Source organism: Rattus norvegicus, chromosome 19 (assembly GCF_021556685.1).
Source record: "Rattus norvegicus strain SHRSP/BbbUtx chromosome 19, alternate assembly SHRSP_T2T, whole genome shotgun sequence".
Classification (NCBI taxonomy): domain Eukaryota; kingdom Metazoa; phylum Chordata; class Mammalia; order Rodentia; family Muridae; genus Rattus; species Rattus norvegicus.
The window spans coordinates 53859284-53877105 of record NC_141552.1 but is presented as its reverse complement, the minus strand read 5'-3'; the positions used below and the strand labels follow the sequence as shown (position 1 = coordinate 53877105).

The window sequence follows — 17822 nt, the reverse complement described above, 5'->3', positions numbered from 1 at the left end:
CAGTATAGACAAAGGCAGAAGCAACTCAAGGGTCTATGGCCAGAAGAAACATATATGTGCATGTGCATGTGCATATGCATATACACATGCATATACATATATATACATACATATATTACACATATATACACATATACGTACATATACCATATCTTTCAACTTGAAGAAGAAAACCACATGCTTGCTAAGGCTAAAGCATCTCCCAGGAAGATGCTGGCTACTATGATTAGGCAGCCAAGCTTGGAGGAGTGAGAGTTTGCAAGTGACACAGGATCACTTGTCCACAAGCCTTGTCTCTTTTGGCCCCTGACAGTATGTCATGGAGATGCCTGTAAACTGAGAGCTCTGTCACCTTTTCAGGTAGATGAATTGAGAGTACTGCAGCCACCACTGTTCTGAACAGAGCTGCAGCACACATCTATGACTCTGGCTTTATTTCCCCCAAATAAGTATTATTTTCTTTAAGAAGCTGACTGAAACTTGGGTACCTGGGAACTTGGGTAGCATATGTGTTCTTCAAAGGAGTCTCCAAGAAGACTGATCCCTTAATCTCAAGCCTCTGTCTGTCTTCAGTGGGGAGAGGCAAGTGGCAAGGGACAGCCATGATACACATGGGAGCTAGCATTGTGGGGTAGGTAACGGGGGTGTGGGAGAAAGCAGCTATGAGGGGGCAGTGTTTGGTGGCTGAACTTGGTCAATGCTCATGGCTCCTTGAAAAGCTCTAGTCAGTCTCCCCACCTCACAGATGGAGAAATGAGACCCAGATAGCCCCAATGTGCCCAGAATCATGCCTGAGAAGGCAGGGCTATGGGAGGACATTGGACAGACCTGCTCAGCCTCCACCGCTCTGTCACTCAGGCTGCCCCAGTGACCTCATTAGATTCTAAACCTTTGTGGTACCCATTCTCTCTTACCACAGGGGAAACCAGGAGTCACTTTGCAGATCCTGACCCATCAGATAACTAAGCCAACCCTGAGGCTAAACTCCTACCTACCCAAGTAGGCCTGGTCTCAAGTAGGTTGTTTTGGTTGGGAAATCAGAGGGTTAGAGTCAGTCTTACAGTTCCTGGGAACAGCCCCCTTTGTGCCACCAGCTCCTCTGTACTCTGGCAGGCTCTGAATGGTGGGCCCTCATAGTGAACATTGACCAGTTGGGCAGTGAGGATGGGGTAGAACACTGGACAGCTGCAGACAGCCTTGAGCTCGAATCCTAGCCACTCCTCCTGCTGTCTACAACACCTGTAACTTGGAGCCACAAAATGGATTGAAAATGGCATCTCTCCAGACTACCTTATGGCTATTAAGATGGCGATGAAGAGAGAGAGAGAGAGAGAGAGAGAGAGAGAGAGAGAGAGAGAGAGAGAGAGAGAGAGGCAGAGAGAGAGGCAGAGAGAGAGACATAGACAGACAGAAACGCGCACACACACACACACAGAGACAGAGAGAGAGACAGAGAGACAGAGACAGAGAGACAGAGAAACAGACAAGAGAGAGAAAGTGGGAGAAGAACGAGTGCAATGTGAAAAGATTGGAAGCGTGTGCACTGTTGATGGTGCAAGGGGACACTGACCATCCCATAAACAACAGAAGAATTACCATCTCCAGTTCTTCCACATCTGGATATGTACTGAAAAGAATTATGAGCAGGGTCTCCAAGGGTATTTATACACCCATGTTCATAGTGTGTTCACATTCTTATTAGCCTCTTGGTAAGAAGCAGCCTACCATACACAGAGGAAGGGAGAAGTCATATGAAACATAACTGTACAGAGAAATACTACTCGGCCTTAAAAAGGAAGGAAACGAGCCAGGCAGTGGTAGCACACAGCTTGAATCTTAGCACTCGGGAGGCAGAGGCAGAAGCGTCTCTGTAAGTCTGAGGCCAACCTGGTCTACAGAGCAAATTCCAGGATTGCCAAGTCTACACAGAGAAAAACCAAGAAGAAGGAGGAGGAGGAGGAGGAGGAGGAGGAGGAGGAGGAGGAGGAGGAGGAGGAAGAGGAAGAGGAAGAAGAGGAAGAGGAGGAGGAAGAGGAGGAGGAGGAGGAGGAGGAGGAAAAGGAGGAGGAGGAGGAAGAGGAGGAGGAGGTAGAGGAGGAGGAGGAGGAGGAGGAGGACAATTCATGGGTGAAATAAGCCAAACACAAAAGGATAAAAAATTTTTGATCCACAGGGTTGGAGAACCAGAAAGAGCAGAAGCAGAAGCAGAGTTTCAGTTTTGCAAGCTAAGAAAGTTCTGTATTTAGTTGGGGCTAGGGGTTGTACAGCAACATGAATAATGTTCAATGCCACTGAACTGTGCACTGAAAAACGATTAGAATGAGAATCTGAGGATTACCTGGAATGCTCATCTTCCTGTCTCCAGCTGCCAAGTGCTGGGCTCATCTGGGTCACCGTGCCCAGTTTTACTCAGTGCTGGGATTAGCCCCAGGCTTCGTTCTTGCTAGGCAAGCATTCTGCGGACTGAGTCACATCTCCACTCCTCTTGGCTTTTTCTTTTTAAACCACACTTTTACAAAAAACAAAACAAAAAAAAAAAAAACCCAACCTTCTCACAGGAGTTCTATGGGGATCGAATAGAGCAATACAGGCGAACCCTTGAGCCAGGTCTGTGGAAACCAAGCTTCTTGCTTCGAGCAGCGTTGCAGACTCTGGGCATTGATGAGTTGCTTGTCTTCAAGAACTGCTCAGATTTGGGTGGGAGAGACTGGGGATTTTGAGAGGCTTCCTAGAGGAACAACTGGGGCCCTGTTCAAAGGATTCCTTCTGTTTATGAATGAGTGGATTACACACATTGGAAAGTCCCTGGCAAGAAAACCGAAGGGCAGTTAGGAGGGTGGAGAACGTGTGGACTAAACTGTATGTGTGGCTGGTTGCCTCGTGGACTGGAGAGTTCTCCTCCAGTGGAAGCAAGTCAGGAGGGATTGGGGAGCTGCAGAGGAAACTCCCGTGTGGCTTGAGGACAAAGCCAGTGTGTGTCCCTGAGACTCTGTGCCTTTCTGATGTGATCAGTCCAGGCCCAGGTTATAGGCAGCAAGTGCGTGTGCACACGGGCACAGGGGGTTGCAGCACACCTTGACCCCAGCCTTACATTCATAGAGTCGTAACAGCTGCTTTGGTGTATCTTGGGCCATGCCCAGCACTAATAGAAACAGGCTGAATCCCAAATCCTTGCCTCACTTGTGCCACAGGCGCTATTGCCACCTGAAAACCAGGCCTGGGGTAAGCTGCTGCCTGAGGCAGCCAGAAGCTGGTATGGGATTTGAACTCACACATCTTTGGCTGGACCTCTTGAATCCCCGTCCCTATCTCCCAAGCAGGCTGTACCTGCCCTTTGGCATCCTGTTCAGGTCCCGATGCTCTGCTAGGTGCTGACCCAGCTGCCACAGTTTATCCCCGTCCCTGAGCAGAGAGAGTCAGCACTGCTGGATTCCAACCTGGCTGGCTTCACACCATTAGTGGGTACTGGCTTCCTTGGGAGCTAGGCTCAGCCTGCTCAGCGTTATAGGATCTAAGGGCAACAATAACCTTGACCAGGAGCCATCTTATTCCATTAAATGGATCTAGTTCAGTTAGTAGCATGCTTGTTTAGCATGCATGAGACCATGGGTTTGATCTCCAGCACTGGGGAAACTGCACTCAAGGCAAAGGCAGGATGACCAGAGAAGTTCCAGGTCCTGGCTATGTGGGGAGTTCGAGGCTAGGCTGAGCTCCAAAGCCAAAATTGAGTGGGACCCTTCTGTATAACTTTCTCCCAGGGCTCAAAGTGCCCTCTGCCATAGTGTTGAGTTCAGCTCATTTTGTCCTTTTGGTGACTATGCGTTTGCAACCCGGCTCTCTGGATGCCAAGACCAGAATTTACCTAGCACCATTTTAGCATCTGCTGGGCGAAAAATGCCATCCTAGTGGCAGTGACTCAGTGGCCTCCTCTGACTCAGCTCTCTGGCCGGAATGCTACAATGCCCACAGTTGCAACGGAGGAGGTCCAGGTAGGGACAGTCTCAAGGGAATGTCTCCACAATCCTATGCCAGGCAGAGAGCAAGGCCTCTGACAGACACAAGCTCAGGAGTCAGGGAGCCCATTATGGAAGGTGGGTCTGTCGGTTCAGCATCTGAGGAAACTGGCCTGAAGATCTGTGCTAGCTGCTGGGTCTAAGGGACATGATGGGGTCCTCTCACTGGCTGTGGACTTACAGACATGCAGGCCTCTCCTTCCGATCTTCCTATGGCCTCCTCACTATCCTGGGTGGGGCTGTGGGAGGGATTCTGTATGACGGATGGAGAAGCTACCTAGGGGTTTCCCCAAAGCCTCACAGAGGGAAGAAGGTGGCACCTTTCTCTCCCCAGGTTCCTTTTCTCCTCCTGCACTGGGTGACTTCCTCTGTAGTCCTCCGGATGACTTCTCTGGAAGGGCTGTCCCAGGCACGAGTGATTGATGAGGGTTAAGCTGTAGACCAGCTGGACCAGCTGAGGCTGGACAGGAGCCAGGTGCTTTCCATATCTCCCTATAGGCAGGAAAATGGCTTTCATGAGATGCTCCTCCAGAGAGGCTGCGGCTTGGTCTTGTTCACTGCCGCTCCCTCTTTGAAGAGTGAGAGAAAGGCACTTCTTTCTCTGTCCTCAGAAATGGTGTAGGCACCACCATTGCTTACCGTCACACAAGAAGGTCAGAGTTCTGAACTCCTGACCCAGCCCTGTGAGGAACGGCCGTCTGGAAGAACAGGCGAGGGAGAGGAGGAGGAGAGAGGAGGAAGCTGATTCGGGTACCAGAGCACTGGAACCTTGCCAGTCTTCCCGAAAAGCCCACGACATTTCTGGAAATTTTAATGTTTAAACTAGTTCTTAACGCGTTGTTTAAAAATTAATCGAGGCTGGGGACGAGCTCGGTGGTAGTGAAACTTGCCTAGTGTGCAGAAGGTCCTGGCACAATCCCCAGCACCACAAAAGTAAAATCAAATAAATCATGGATGTGATGGTATGGACCCTATAGTCCCATCGTTTGGGGAACAGAGGCAGGAGGATCAGGAGTTCAAGGTCATCCTTAGCATACATAGTAAATTGGAGGTCAGCCTGGGCCATGTGAGATCCCGACTCAAAAAACAAACCAAATATATGTGTATCTGTACACATGTATTTGTAAAGATATATTTGTATACAAAACAAATAAATGTATACAAAACAAATAAATGTATGTATACATATATTTGGTTGGTTTGGTTTGCTTTATACACACAGTCTTAGATTCATAGAACTGAGCGTATTTGAGGCGGATTTGCTCTCCTCTAGAACTAGAGGCTTCTGTGCTACAGCCAGGGGAGCCTACCCTGATATATTCGAGCTCGAACACATAAAATCTGTGTTCAGACTCTGAACCTGCCAGGATACCCAGGTCACCGTGACAGCACCAGATCAATCAAGCTGCATCTGACTGCGGCCTACCTACTGTTCTCCCCTGCCCTCCCCTCCCCTGCCCTCCCCTCCCTTCACTTTTTCCTCTTCTCTTTAGCTGCATCAGGTGGCTGGGTTGGGAGAATGTGACCTTTCCCTTTTGCCTCCAGACTCTCCCTCCCATGGAATTGCAGCTGGAGTTCTGCGACAGCATCTACTTAAGTTTAATGCCTAGTGTGCCGCTCGCCCACCAGCTGCTGAGTACGCCACCCTCCTGTTGCGGGAATCTCAGTTCCAGGGTTCCGGGCGCTGTCTCCTGGCCTCTGCTGGCACCAGGCGCGTACACAGAGTACACAGGCACATGCAGGCAAAACGTCCTCTGTCCATCCAAAGCAAGCAAACAAAACAAACCCTAAAAGCAAACAAAATGTAATGAAATATTTTTAAGGATATAATTATTGTGTCATAGCTGGGAAGAGTGGCCCATGCACTCAGGAGACAGAGGCGGGAGGAAACAGAGATGGAGACCAGGCTGGACTGCACGGAGAGTTCCAGGCCAGCTTGGGCTACATAATGTTTTTTTTAAACAACAACAGAGAACAACATCATTTCTTTGCAGTGAAAACATAGGAAAGTCCAGGCCTTGCCTCACTGTGTCTGCTCACTCCTGTCAATTAAAAAAAAAAAAAAAAAAAAAGACCGTGAGCCAACGAAAACAACTCTCGCAGGTCGCCTGTCAGAACTTAAGTTGTTCTCGTCTCCTTGGATGACCGTTGTATTAATTTTCACACACATAAATGTACACAGTGTACTCCGGGGTCCCTGGCCTAGGAATTCTGCTGCTTCCTGATAGGAAACGGTCCCCACAAAGCTGCCTGTGAGGACGGTCACTGCGGTATAGCTTGTAGAAGATTTAGATGGCAAAGGGGGGAGGGGGTAAGATGGCCCGGTGGCCAAAGGCAGGTGATCGCTGCAAAGCCGAAAGAGCTCACCACTCCAGCCCACACCATGGAGGGAGAGAACCTACTCCCACAACTTCTGACTTCCACATACATGCCAGCGGCAAGCACAAATGTGAGCCTGGTACAAACACACCCGAATGAATGAATGAATGAATGAATGAATGAATGAATGAGTGTAATGAATGAATGAATGAATGAGTGTAATGAATGAATGAACGAGTGTAATGAATGAATGAATGAACGAGTGGAATGAAAATTAAATACCAAAAAAGACAAAGAGGTAAAGATTACAAAAGGCTACAGTAGGCAGACTCTGTGCATAGCAACTTACTCAGCAGCTGGTGGAGAGGGAGGCTGCATCAGGGGTCCAGATAGACTGAGCCACGCATGCGTCAGCACTCTCTTAGCTTCCACAGCCTGTCAACATGTTTCCTCTCTTCCAGTTTTGGAAATAAGAAGCCTAGAAACAAAATATCAGCAGGCTCCTTCTTCTGAGGGCTTCAAAGGAGGATTCTTCCCGGCCAATGTTTGACAATCTAGGCTTGTGCTGCACTAAGTTGTCTTTATCTCTGCTCTGTTACCAAATGGCCTTTTATCCGTGTGCATGCTTTCTGTAGCGAGGACACCAGCTATCTGATTTTTTTTTTTTTTCTCGGAGCTGGGGACCGAACCCAGGGCCTTGCGCTTCCTAGGCAAGCGCTCTACCACTGAGCTAAATCCCCAACCCCCAGCTATCTGATTTTGATTGTACCTTCATCTGCCCAAATCTTTTTTAAAAATATTTATTATGGGGGCTGGGGATTTAGCTCAGTGGTAGAGCGCTTACCTAGGAAGCGCAAGGCCCTGGGTTCGGTCCCCAGCTCCGAAAAAAAGAACCAAAAAAAATATTTATTATGTATTATTATATATTATATATTATCATATGTAATTATAGATATATATCTATATATATTATATACATATTACACTATAGCTATATATATATTACACTGTAGCTGCCTTCAGATACACCAGAAGAAGGCATCAGATCCCATTACAGATGGTTGTGAGCCACCATGTGGTTGCTGGGATTTGAACTCAGGACCTCCGGAAGAGCAGTCAGTGCTTTTAACCACTGAGCCATCTCTCCGGCCCATCTGGCCACAGATTAATTAATGGTATCCATAAAGATTATTTTGGTTTTTTTGGTCCTTGTTGTATCACTCTGGTCTGGAACTCACGTCCGGGCTGGCCTCAAATTCGTAACCCTTCTCCCGATTCAGCCTCTGGATCGTTGGGATTACAAATGATCCTCGTTCCAAATCAGGTCACATGCTGAGTGAGGTTTCAGGTTGGTTGTCAGGGTGCCTGTCATTCAGCTCATCACACGCATGTGCACTGTGCTACCCTTGGAGGCAGGGAGGTGCCTCGGGTGCACTGCTGTGGTAACAGGAGGCTCAGTGGGCATACACAGAGAAGTCTCTGGAAGAGAGCACACAAATGGTAGGACTGTGGCAGGGAGCAGAGGGAGGTAATTTCAAGCTGTGTTCTCTCCAGTGCACCTTAGGACTGAGGCTTGGCGCCCACAGGCCTCCTCACCCAGAGCCTGGGAAAGGGCACACAGCCGCTTGGGTTCAATGCTCACCACCTCGACTTCTGCTGAGGGCCAATGAGACCTGCAGATCATTGACCCTGGGGACAAGTGCTTCTGAAAGTTTGGAAACAACCCTCCTCCCCAGGCTGGGTTCCACATTAAGGGTTAAGGAAATCCACTGTCCCTCGGGGAGACTTGGGCCTTTCCTATCTTTTGCCTGTCTTACAGATTCTCATGAGTAGTCCGGTAAAAGGAGGTAAGTTCCCATTTCTTGGCTTTGTGTTGTTGTTGCTGTTGTTGTTATTGTTGTTTGTTGTATTGAGACAGGGTCTCATGTAGCCCAGGGTGCTCTCATACTGGCTATGTATTAGAGATGGCCTTGAGCTGCTGGTCCTCTTGTCTCTACCTCCCAAGTGCTGGATCATGGGCACGCACCACAGCTGGTGCATGCATGGCTGGAGATGGAACCCATAGCTTTGCACATGCTAGGCAAGCACTCCACCAACTGGTTTCTCTGTATCTGTGATCCCCCCTCCCCCTCCCCCTCTGTGCCTGTTTGGGCTAGTAGAGCCACAGCTCTCCCCCTTGGCTCCTTGTTCACTGTGCTTGGCAGTGCCAAATGCTGGGCTGAGTTTTTCATCTTCGTGTGCCAACCCCCTGGGCACACAAGAGAGGCTCTGCTCAAAGACGCACGTAAAGTAATAGGCTGCTCAGAGTGAAATGGAAACTTCATGAGCTGTTTAAGAAGTATCTGCTAGCAAAAGTGGGGGTAGGGCCGGAGACTGCATGTGACCTGGGCAGGATAAAGCTGTGGTAAGGAGAGGAGAGAGTGAGGAGGCTGGAGATCTTTCCCATCCTCTTGGCCTGGGGACAACAATCACATCCCCTCAGAGCCACCAGCCCAGAGACAGGAGAAGAGCCACCCTAATCCTCTCCAACAGGCTTTTTTTTTTTTTACTAGAATCTTTTTTTTTTTTTTTTTTTGAGCTGGGGACCGAACCCAGGGCCTTGCGCTTACTAGGTAAGCACGCTCTACCACTGAGCTAAATCCCCAACCCTTCCAGCAGGCTTTTGATCATTCGTTGCTTGACTGATGCTCTGGCTTAGGGGCCTGGAATTCGGGGAGGCAGAATCTGGAGATGTGAGCCCAAAGAGGTTAATCAGTTCCGTGGCTTGCCAATGTGACAGAGCCCGGGAGAGCGCCAGGCCAGAGGATGGGCAAGGGCGTGTCGTCCCTACAGCATCCATGGAAGAGTGAGACGTGAACCCAAAGTCAACAAGTGTAAAGCCAACCCCTGCATGCTGGGGTGGGGAGGACACACAGACAACAGGAAACAAAGCTGCACTGTTCACCAAGAATTCCATTTCTCCATTGTTCCCCTCCGGGAACATTCTGGAAAGGGTGGAAAACTGACTGGCTCAGTCCAAGTCCCCCGGGTCTGATCTGCTGTGTTGGGTGACTCAAAAAGAAATGGGGAGAGGTGGTGGGGGTGGAGGGAAGGGGACAGGGCAGGAGGACATGGGGAGAGAGGGATGCCAGGCAAGTACAGTACCTAAAAAGTTCTAGGCTCACCAAGACGAGGTGCATGGTGAGTGTAGGACCCTTTGAGCAGACTGATGGAGGAGAGCAGGGGCGAGCAGGAACTGTGTGGACAGGAGTTGACAGCCTTGCATGGTGATAGGAAAGTGCAAGTGTGTATGTATGTGCATGCATGCATGTGTTCGTGCAGTATGTGTATGTATGTTTGTATGTGTACATGTGTGCCTGTGGGTGCCTGAGTGAATGTGTGTGTGTGTGTGTGTCCTTACAGGTGATCGTGATTTCTTTGTGGTGGGGGAGGGGAGGGCATTCCTGTACCCAGTGAAGCAGGTGCCAAGGGCTGAAGCAGAGTGGGGGCCTGACTCCCAGAAGTCCTGGCTACATGAGAAGTCGTCTGTCCCTGTGGGAATGAAAGCCTTTTTGGGTCTTTTTGAAAACCAAAACACCCCCTCAGGGGCTGGGGGAAGGGTCTACTTATATGTGTGTCCTTTTGAATTTTTAAAAATCTTTTTGCATGCATGTATTTATTGTGTATATGTGCATATGCACATGAGCCACGGCATATGTGTGCAGGTCAGAGGACAACTTGCAGGAGTCAGTTCTCTCCTTCTGTCATGTAGCTCCTGGAAATTGAACTCAGGTCATCAGACTTAGCAATAAGCTCCTTTACCTGCTCCTTATCTTGCCAGCCTCCTTTAAAAACACTTTTTTTTCTTTTTTTCTTCTTCTTTTTTCTTTTTTTCGGAGCTGGGGACCGAACCCAGGGCCTTGCGCTCGCTAGGCAAGTGCTCTTCCGCTGAGCTAAATCCCCAACCCCAACTTTTTTTTTTGAGTCAATGACCTATGTAGTTCAGGCTGGCCTCGAATCTATTATATAGTTGAAGCTGTTTTTTTTTTAAAGATTAATTTATTTATTTTATATATAAGTACACTGTCTTCAGACACACCAGAAAAGCGAATCGGATCCCATTACAGATGGTTGTGAGTCACCATGTGGTTGCTGGGATTTGAACTCAGGACCTCTGAAAGAGCAGTTGGTGCTCTTAACCACTGAGCCATCTCTCCAGCCCCTGCAGCTGGTTTTTAATGCTTGTTCCTCCTGGCTCCATCTCCCAAGTAGTAGGGTCACAGGCATGCACTACCATATCCACCTCTCTCAGAAACTTTTATGGGAGTAATAAAATAAACATAACATAAAGTTTACCACTTTGACCATTTTAAGTGAACGATTAGTCACATTAGTGCATGCGGGGTGTGTAATCATCTGACTATGTTCATCTCTGAACCAAACCTCTACCCATTAAATAGCTCTCCATTCTCCACCCACTCCGTCACTCAGCCCTGGGTAACCTTTGCTCCACCTCTCTCTCTCTCCCAGGTCCTTCAAATCCTATGCAGTTAACAAAAGAAAACAAAAGGGGGTCTTCTGGTCTCTGAGGGTCCTGCACACAGGGATGCTCAGACCTACCCGCAGGCAAAACACCCATACTTACAGAATAAAAAGAAAGTCTAAAAACATTATTTAAAGCCCCAAATATAGAAGTACGGTGGCCATAAAACAAGGCGCAACAACTGGAATAGCACATTCAATCCCAAATATGTATTTTATAATCAAGATAAGGAGACAGTAGGGAGAGGAGGGAATGGGAGGGATGGGATAAAAAGATAAGGGATATATCAATCATATCAATCATTGCCAAACTTTCCTCGGGCCTGGGACACCCCCAGGCTCACCCCCACCCCATCTGCAAACTACAGTTAACCTCCTCTCTATTGCTGTAGACAAGTTCCGATTTTCTAGTTTAAAATTAATACTATATACAGGGTGTTCTTTCTTTTGAGGTTTCTTTCTCTCTGATGTTGTATTTTTGTGTTTTTTTTTTTTTTTTTGAGCAAGATTTCTGCATAACCTTGGCTGTCCTGGTCACTCTGTAGACCAGGCTGCCCTTGAACTCTGGAACTAAAAATGTGTGTCCCCACTGTCTGAAGGATCTGGTTCTATCAATGCATGTAATTTATCTGAGATTCATCTGTCTTACTATACACATTAATAATCGACTCTTTATTACCAAGTAGTATTCCATTATTTGTATATATCTTTTTATTTAACCCATTTATCTCCTGATGGTCAGTGCAGTTGTTTCTGGCTGTTTTTACTAGACTATTTAAATATAGTAATTTTTGTATTTTATTTTATGAATCTGAATGTTTTGCCTGCATATATGTCTGCAAGCCATATGCATGCAATGTTTGCCAGGGCCAAATGAAGGTATTTGAACTGAAGTTGCAGACGATTGTGAGCTACGATGTAGGTTCTAGGGACTGAACCTGGGGCTTCACAAATGCACCATGGACTCCTAATTGCTGGGCTGACTCTCAAGCCCTGCGGGTGTATGGGGATTGGGGAGTGCATGCCACAGGGGGACCACTCTGAGGGTTTGGTTCTCTCCTTCCACTAAATGGATCTCAGGGGTGAAACTCAGGTTGGCAGGATTAGAGGTGGTCATCCTTACACACTGGACTGTTTCACCAGCCCCGGTGTTTCTTTTTTATTAAAAAAAAAAAAAAGACAAAGTCTAATTAACTCAGACTGGTCTCAAACACGATGTGTAGCTAAGAGAGACATTAATCTGATCCACCTGTCTCCACACTCCAGGTGCTGGACTTAAAGCCTGTGCCACCCTGCCTAGCTTAAACGCATGCCTTAGGGTTTTCTATATAACTAACAGGGCTGTCTAGAAACTGGGGCAGTCATCTTCCCCCTTTACAGTGTTTGTGTTTCTCTACAGTGGTTTTGTCTGCCTGCCTTATTATGTTTTATTTTTATTGTCCTGGACAAGGCTGAGCAGAAGTGTCGAGTGCAGGCACACACGTCTTGTCCCAGAGGAAAAACCCCTTTCAGTCTGGCTGCTGTCACAGGTGGAGGAAGGGTTCCCTCTCAGTTCTAGTTTGCTGAGGGCTTTAACCAGGAAAGGGTTGCTGGGCTGTGTCAAGGGCATTTTCTGCCTCTGCTGAAATGACAATAGAGTTTCCCCTTTTCAGTTCGTGAGCATGGCTGATTTTAAAACTGCTAAAGTAGTGTTGTGTGCCTAGGGTGCCATGGTAGTGAGACACTGGGCTTTGGGAGCCAGGAGCCTCCAGCTGGGTTTGCTTCCTCATAAGACAGGGCTTGGGGTCGGGAGATACCTTGTCCATAAAGTGTTTCACTATGCAATTGTGAGGATCTGAATTAGATCCCTCAGAACTGTTATTATTATTATTATTTTATTAAGCTAGAGTGGTGGTGCACTCTTGTCCATATGTTATCCTAGCACTGCGGCCTGGGGTTGGGACAGGGACAGGCAGACCCTGGGGCTCACTGGCCAGCCTGGTTGACAAGCTTAAGACCAGTAAGAGACGGTGTCTCAAAAATAAGATAGATGCACCAGGTATGGTGCCGCACGCCTTTAATCCCAGCGCTTGGGAGGCAGAGGCAGGTGGAGAATTGTGAGTTCGAGGCCAGCCTGGTCTAGGTGGATGGTGTACCTGAGGCTTTGTCTTCTGGGCCCCACATGCACCTGTCTACACACACACACACACACACACACACACACACACACACACACACACGACCTTCTCACATCCACATAGACATACACAGACATGTACTTGCACACACACACCACACACATGCACACAGACAGACAGGGAGGGCCTGGGCACTGGAGGCATTTCTTCTGCTCTGGTTTCAATTTGCAGTAGGGTTGCTTAGCCTGGTGACTCCCAGGTGATGCTCCCCGTGAGGCTAATGTGAGCCCTGTGGCTCTCTCAGGAAGAGAGGCTCAAGGAGGCTTTGACTGGAACCCAGGAGTCCCTAGGCAGTGTGAGTGGTCTCCCCCAAATGAGCATTTTCCCCATGAACACTACCATCCATCCACATTAGGGATGGCAGCTAAAAGGGGAAGTTGACTACGGAGGATTTCATCACACAGAGGATTGTGGGTCGGGGTATCCTTGCTACCCAGGGCCTGTGTCATATTCCTCCAGCTGCGGGGGGTGGCGGGGAGTATCTTCTCACTGCTATTTGACTTGGCTGGGCTTCTCCATTAGCCCTGACGTCCAATCTATTCCCTCAGATTTTATTGTTTGGGGGGTCAGAGTCCCCTCTGCCCAGCTAGGAGACACAGTAATGAGACAGAACCAGGCTCTGTCCCCCAGCAGCAGTTCTCACCAGGAGATGCACAGCACTGAGTGGACCTGAGGTAATGTCAATGTGCCCATTGCTGAAGATGCCACCGTGTAAGTGGCTTTGGGGCTTGTGTGGGATGCCCCAAGGAAGCTTCTCTAGGAAAGCTTGAATGGGCAAGGCTAAGACTGCTGGAAAACATTCCCCACAGAATATTCGAGACCAATGGTTCTCAGCTTTTCTAATGCTGCAACCCTTTAATGTTGCGGTGACCCCCAACCATAAACTTATTTTCATTGCTACTCCACAACTGTAATTTTGCTACTGTTATGATAGGCAGAGTGTCTGATATACGACCTCTGTGAAAGGATCATTTGACCCCACACACAAGGGGGTTGTGGCCCACAGGTTGAGAACCTCTGTTCTAGACAAGAGGAAGAGCAGAGGAAGAGTTGGTTAATAGAGACAGTGGGTGGTGCTGGGGAACAAGGCTGGGAGGGGAGACAGAAAGGCCCGGCCAGGACAGGGTTTTCAGAGACTGGTAAGAGCTAGTGGATTCCAAGAATCTTCTAGAGGTGAAAAAGGTACTTTGTAGCCTCCCAGTCTCACCTTTGCAATTTTTAAGTTACATTTTCTGTGTGTGTGTGTGTGTGTGTGTGTGTGTGTGTGTGTGTGTGTGTGTGTGTGTTCAGGGGCACACATGTGTGCCATGGTACATATGTGGAGCTCTGAGGACAAGTTGGGAGAGTCTCTTCTCTCCTCCCACCCTGTGAGTCCCAGATAAAAACTCAGGCTGTCAGGCTTAGTGGTAAGTGCCTTTGTCTGATAAGCCATCTCGCTGCTGGCCTAGGCTTGTGGGTTTGGAGGCCAATTATGTAGGAAGAGACTTGGACCAGAAGGAAGAGTTGGCATCCACCAAATCGTCTCTATTTGCCAAGTCCAGTATCCACAGCTTTGAGGAGGGCTGGGTGACAGAACAGCAGGTCTCTGTTCTCCTGTGAGGCTCTCCGCTCTACACCCTGGGGGTCAGGTTCACTGTGTCTCCAGGTGGGAAGGCTTTATGGAATGACTTGTTTACTTAATATTTTTGCTTGATTTTGTGACAAGGTTTCATGTAGTTTAGGTAGGCCTCAGACCCATTGCGTTTTAACTTCAGATCTTCCTGGGGCCTCTCGAGTGCTGGAATTCTGAGCTGCCCATGTGCGGTGCCTTTTGGAACTCAGTTCCTCTCTTTTGCCTTGTTGAGGCAAGGTCTCCTCTTATTTCTGCTCTGTTCTGAGTAGTCTAGGATGGCTGGGCCAGGGACTGGCTGGTTCCCACCTCTCACGGGAGGAGCATCAGGATTAGAGGATTAGAGGACAAGGATGTGCTACTTGTCTGGCTTTTTGAGGGTTCTGGGGTTTAACTGAGGTCTCTAGGCTTACCATGGCAAGTCCACCCATCTTGTCAGCTTTCAGTAGCCTTTTTGTTAGAGTTATGAAGTAAATTGACAATACAATTCATCCAGTATAAATCTGGGGGTCTTCAGGGTCTTGAGCCATCGGCGAGAAGGCGTCTCAGCTTTTCCACACCAGCTCCCCTCTGACTCTGCCGCCCATAGTCTCAGGCACACGCTTGCTGCCTTCCTCAAAGTCCCACAGCAGGTCCTGTCAGAGTGCGCATCCAGAAAAGAAGGTGACTTGGCTACAGAATACGTTTTGTCCAAAGCACATTAATACACACATAGGCACACATGCACATGCACACATGCATGCACACGGCTCACTAATGAACATGCCAATGTGGACTGGGAAAAGCCCAGGAGGCTCCAACCCTACACAAAGAACTATAGACAATTGGGGAAAGCTGGGAACAGAAGAGGCTTCCTTTCTTCTCAGCGAAGAGCACACCGATTTGCTGTCCAGTGCCAAATGGTCAGCCTCGAAAACACACACAGGTAGCATTGTATGGTCTGAGAAGGTTATATTCCGTGATATGTCTGTATATTCATACATACATGCAATAGCGATCAGTGGGAGAAAAAGAGGCTGTGAGTCTGAAGGAGAAGGGGTATAAGATAGGGTTTGAGGGGCTGGGGACTTAGCTCAGTGGTAGAGCGCTTGCCTAGGAAGCGCAAGGCCCTGGGTTCGGTCCCCAGCTCCGGAAAAAAGAACCAAAAAAAAAAAAAAAAAAAAAAAGATAGGGTTTGAAGGGAGGAAAGAGAAGAAAGAAATATTGCAACTGTATTTCAAAAAGCAAACAAAAAACAGCCAACAGCTTGGTCAAGTGCACTGTCGCGTGCCTGTAGTTCCAGGTCCTTAGGAATCTGGGGCAGGAGGATCACCTGAATGTAAGAGTTTCTGGTTAGCCTGGGCTATAGAGTGAGACCCCCTCTCAAAGGCCACCAAGAAACAAAGAAAAAGTACAGCCTCGTACTGCCTGGTTTTTGTGTGTCAACTTGGCACAAACTAGAGTTACCACAGAGAAAGGAGCCTCCTGTGAGGAAATGCCTCATTTTATGAGACCCAGTTGTAAGGCACTTTCTCAACTAGTGATCAAAGATAGGAGGGCCCATGGTGGGTGGTGCCATCCCTGGATCCCTGGGCTGGTAGTTCTGGGTTCTGTAAGAAAGCAAGCTGAGCAAGCCAGGGGAAGCAAGCCAGTAAGCAGCACCCCTCCATGGTCTCTGTATCGGCTCCTGTCTCCAAGTTCCTGCCCTGTGTGAGTTCCTGTCCTGACTTCCTTTGGTGATGAACAGCAATGTAGAAGTATAAGCTGAATAATCCCTTTCCTTTCCAGTTTGCTTCTTGGTCATGATGTTTGTGCAGGAATAGAAACCCTGACTAAGACAAACTGGTACCAGCATAGTGGGGTACTCCTGTGACAACCTGACCTTGTTTTAGTGGGGACTATGGAAGGACTGTGGAACTTTGAACTAGAAGAGCCTTTGGGTGTTAAGAGCTCTGTGGGATGTTCTGTAGGAGCTTGGAAGATAATGTTGAGAACAGTGCAGAAGATGGAGGCCTGGCTTGGGAAATTTCAGAGGGAAGATTAAAGACTTATCAGGACCATTGTTGTTTTGATTATGAAGATTCTGTGGTTTTGGCTAGCTGGGGCTGAAGAAACAGCTGTGGTTAACAAGATACCAGAGCTACTAAAGTGAAACCTTTGCATGGCTGGGACTATTGATGCGGTCAACTGGAGCTAAGCAGTTAGCAGTGGTTAAGAAGAGAGAACCAAGCGGCTTAGAGACTTGGCTTTGTGTACTGACTCAGATAAGTTTATATCTGGGCTGGAGACAGGGCCAGTGAGTATCCTAAAAGATGGCAGCCACTCCATACAGCCTGCTGTTGTCACTGCCTAAGTAGCCTTGGGTAAGTTGCTGGCCTTTGTCCCCAAGCTTAGCTTTTTTTACTTGTTAAATAGAGTTCAAAGTCCTGGACACATGCATACACGTGCGCGCGCACACACACACACACAGACTAAGCTGCCAAGGCTGACCTTGAAGTTGTGATTTTCCTGACTCTGTCCTTTGATTAACTGGAATTACGGGCACTCGGCACTTGCTCCGTGTCTCAGGGGCCTCTTTGAGCACACTGAAGGGTTTCTTCTTGTCTCAAGTTTATTTGTAAAAACAGCATAGGACACTGGTCATCTGCAGATAGTGTGTAGTTGGTTGTGTCCCAGCAGTCCATCTGTCTTCACACTGGCAGGAGCCTTTTCTATGGGGCCTTCACAGGGGCCTGGGCACCCTTGGGAGCCTGGGCTGGAGCTGAAGCTTGGGCCTTAGCTGAGGTTGTGGCCTCTGCCTTGGTTTGAACCTTAGGTTTTGGTTGGCAGAGCCTACAACCCTTGGCCGTGTAGCTTTGAATCCACTTCCCAAGCTTGGGGTGAGTGATGAAAGCCAGACGGCTGAGTTTGCGGCTGGGGCCCTTTGGCATCTTGGGCTTGACGGCCTGAGGCTTCCCGAGGGCCTTGATGGCCACTGTGCGTGCACTTACTGCCTTTGCGCTGTTGGCCTGCATTCTCTTCAGCCCTTTCTTATCGTGCTTCTTGGCAAAGCACATGTTCCTCAGGAACTTGGGGTCAACCCCCTGAAGAGATTCGTATCTTTGTGACCAGGGTTTCTTGATGCCATTTCTGTGCCATTTGTGGGACTGGTTGTGTGTGGTGTGGTTCTTGGACTTGGCCATGTCTGCACGGTCAGCTGCGACT

General features: G+C 48.4%; 1 protein-coding gene and 1 pseudogene across 6 annotated transcripts in view; one reads left to right on the top strand and one right to left on the bottom strand.

Moving 5' to 3' along the window:
- The window catches only part of Il34 (interleukin 34), a 64575-nt gene that overhangs the window by 7062 nt on the left and 39691 nt on the right, over window positions 1-17822 (top strand).
- Window positions 17309-17807, bottom strand: Rpl29l3 (ribosomal protein L29 like 3; annotated as a pseudogene).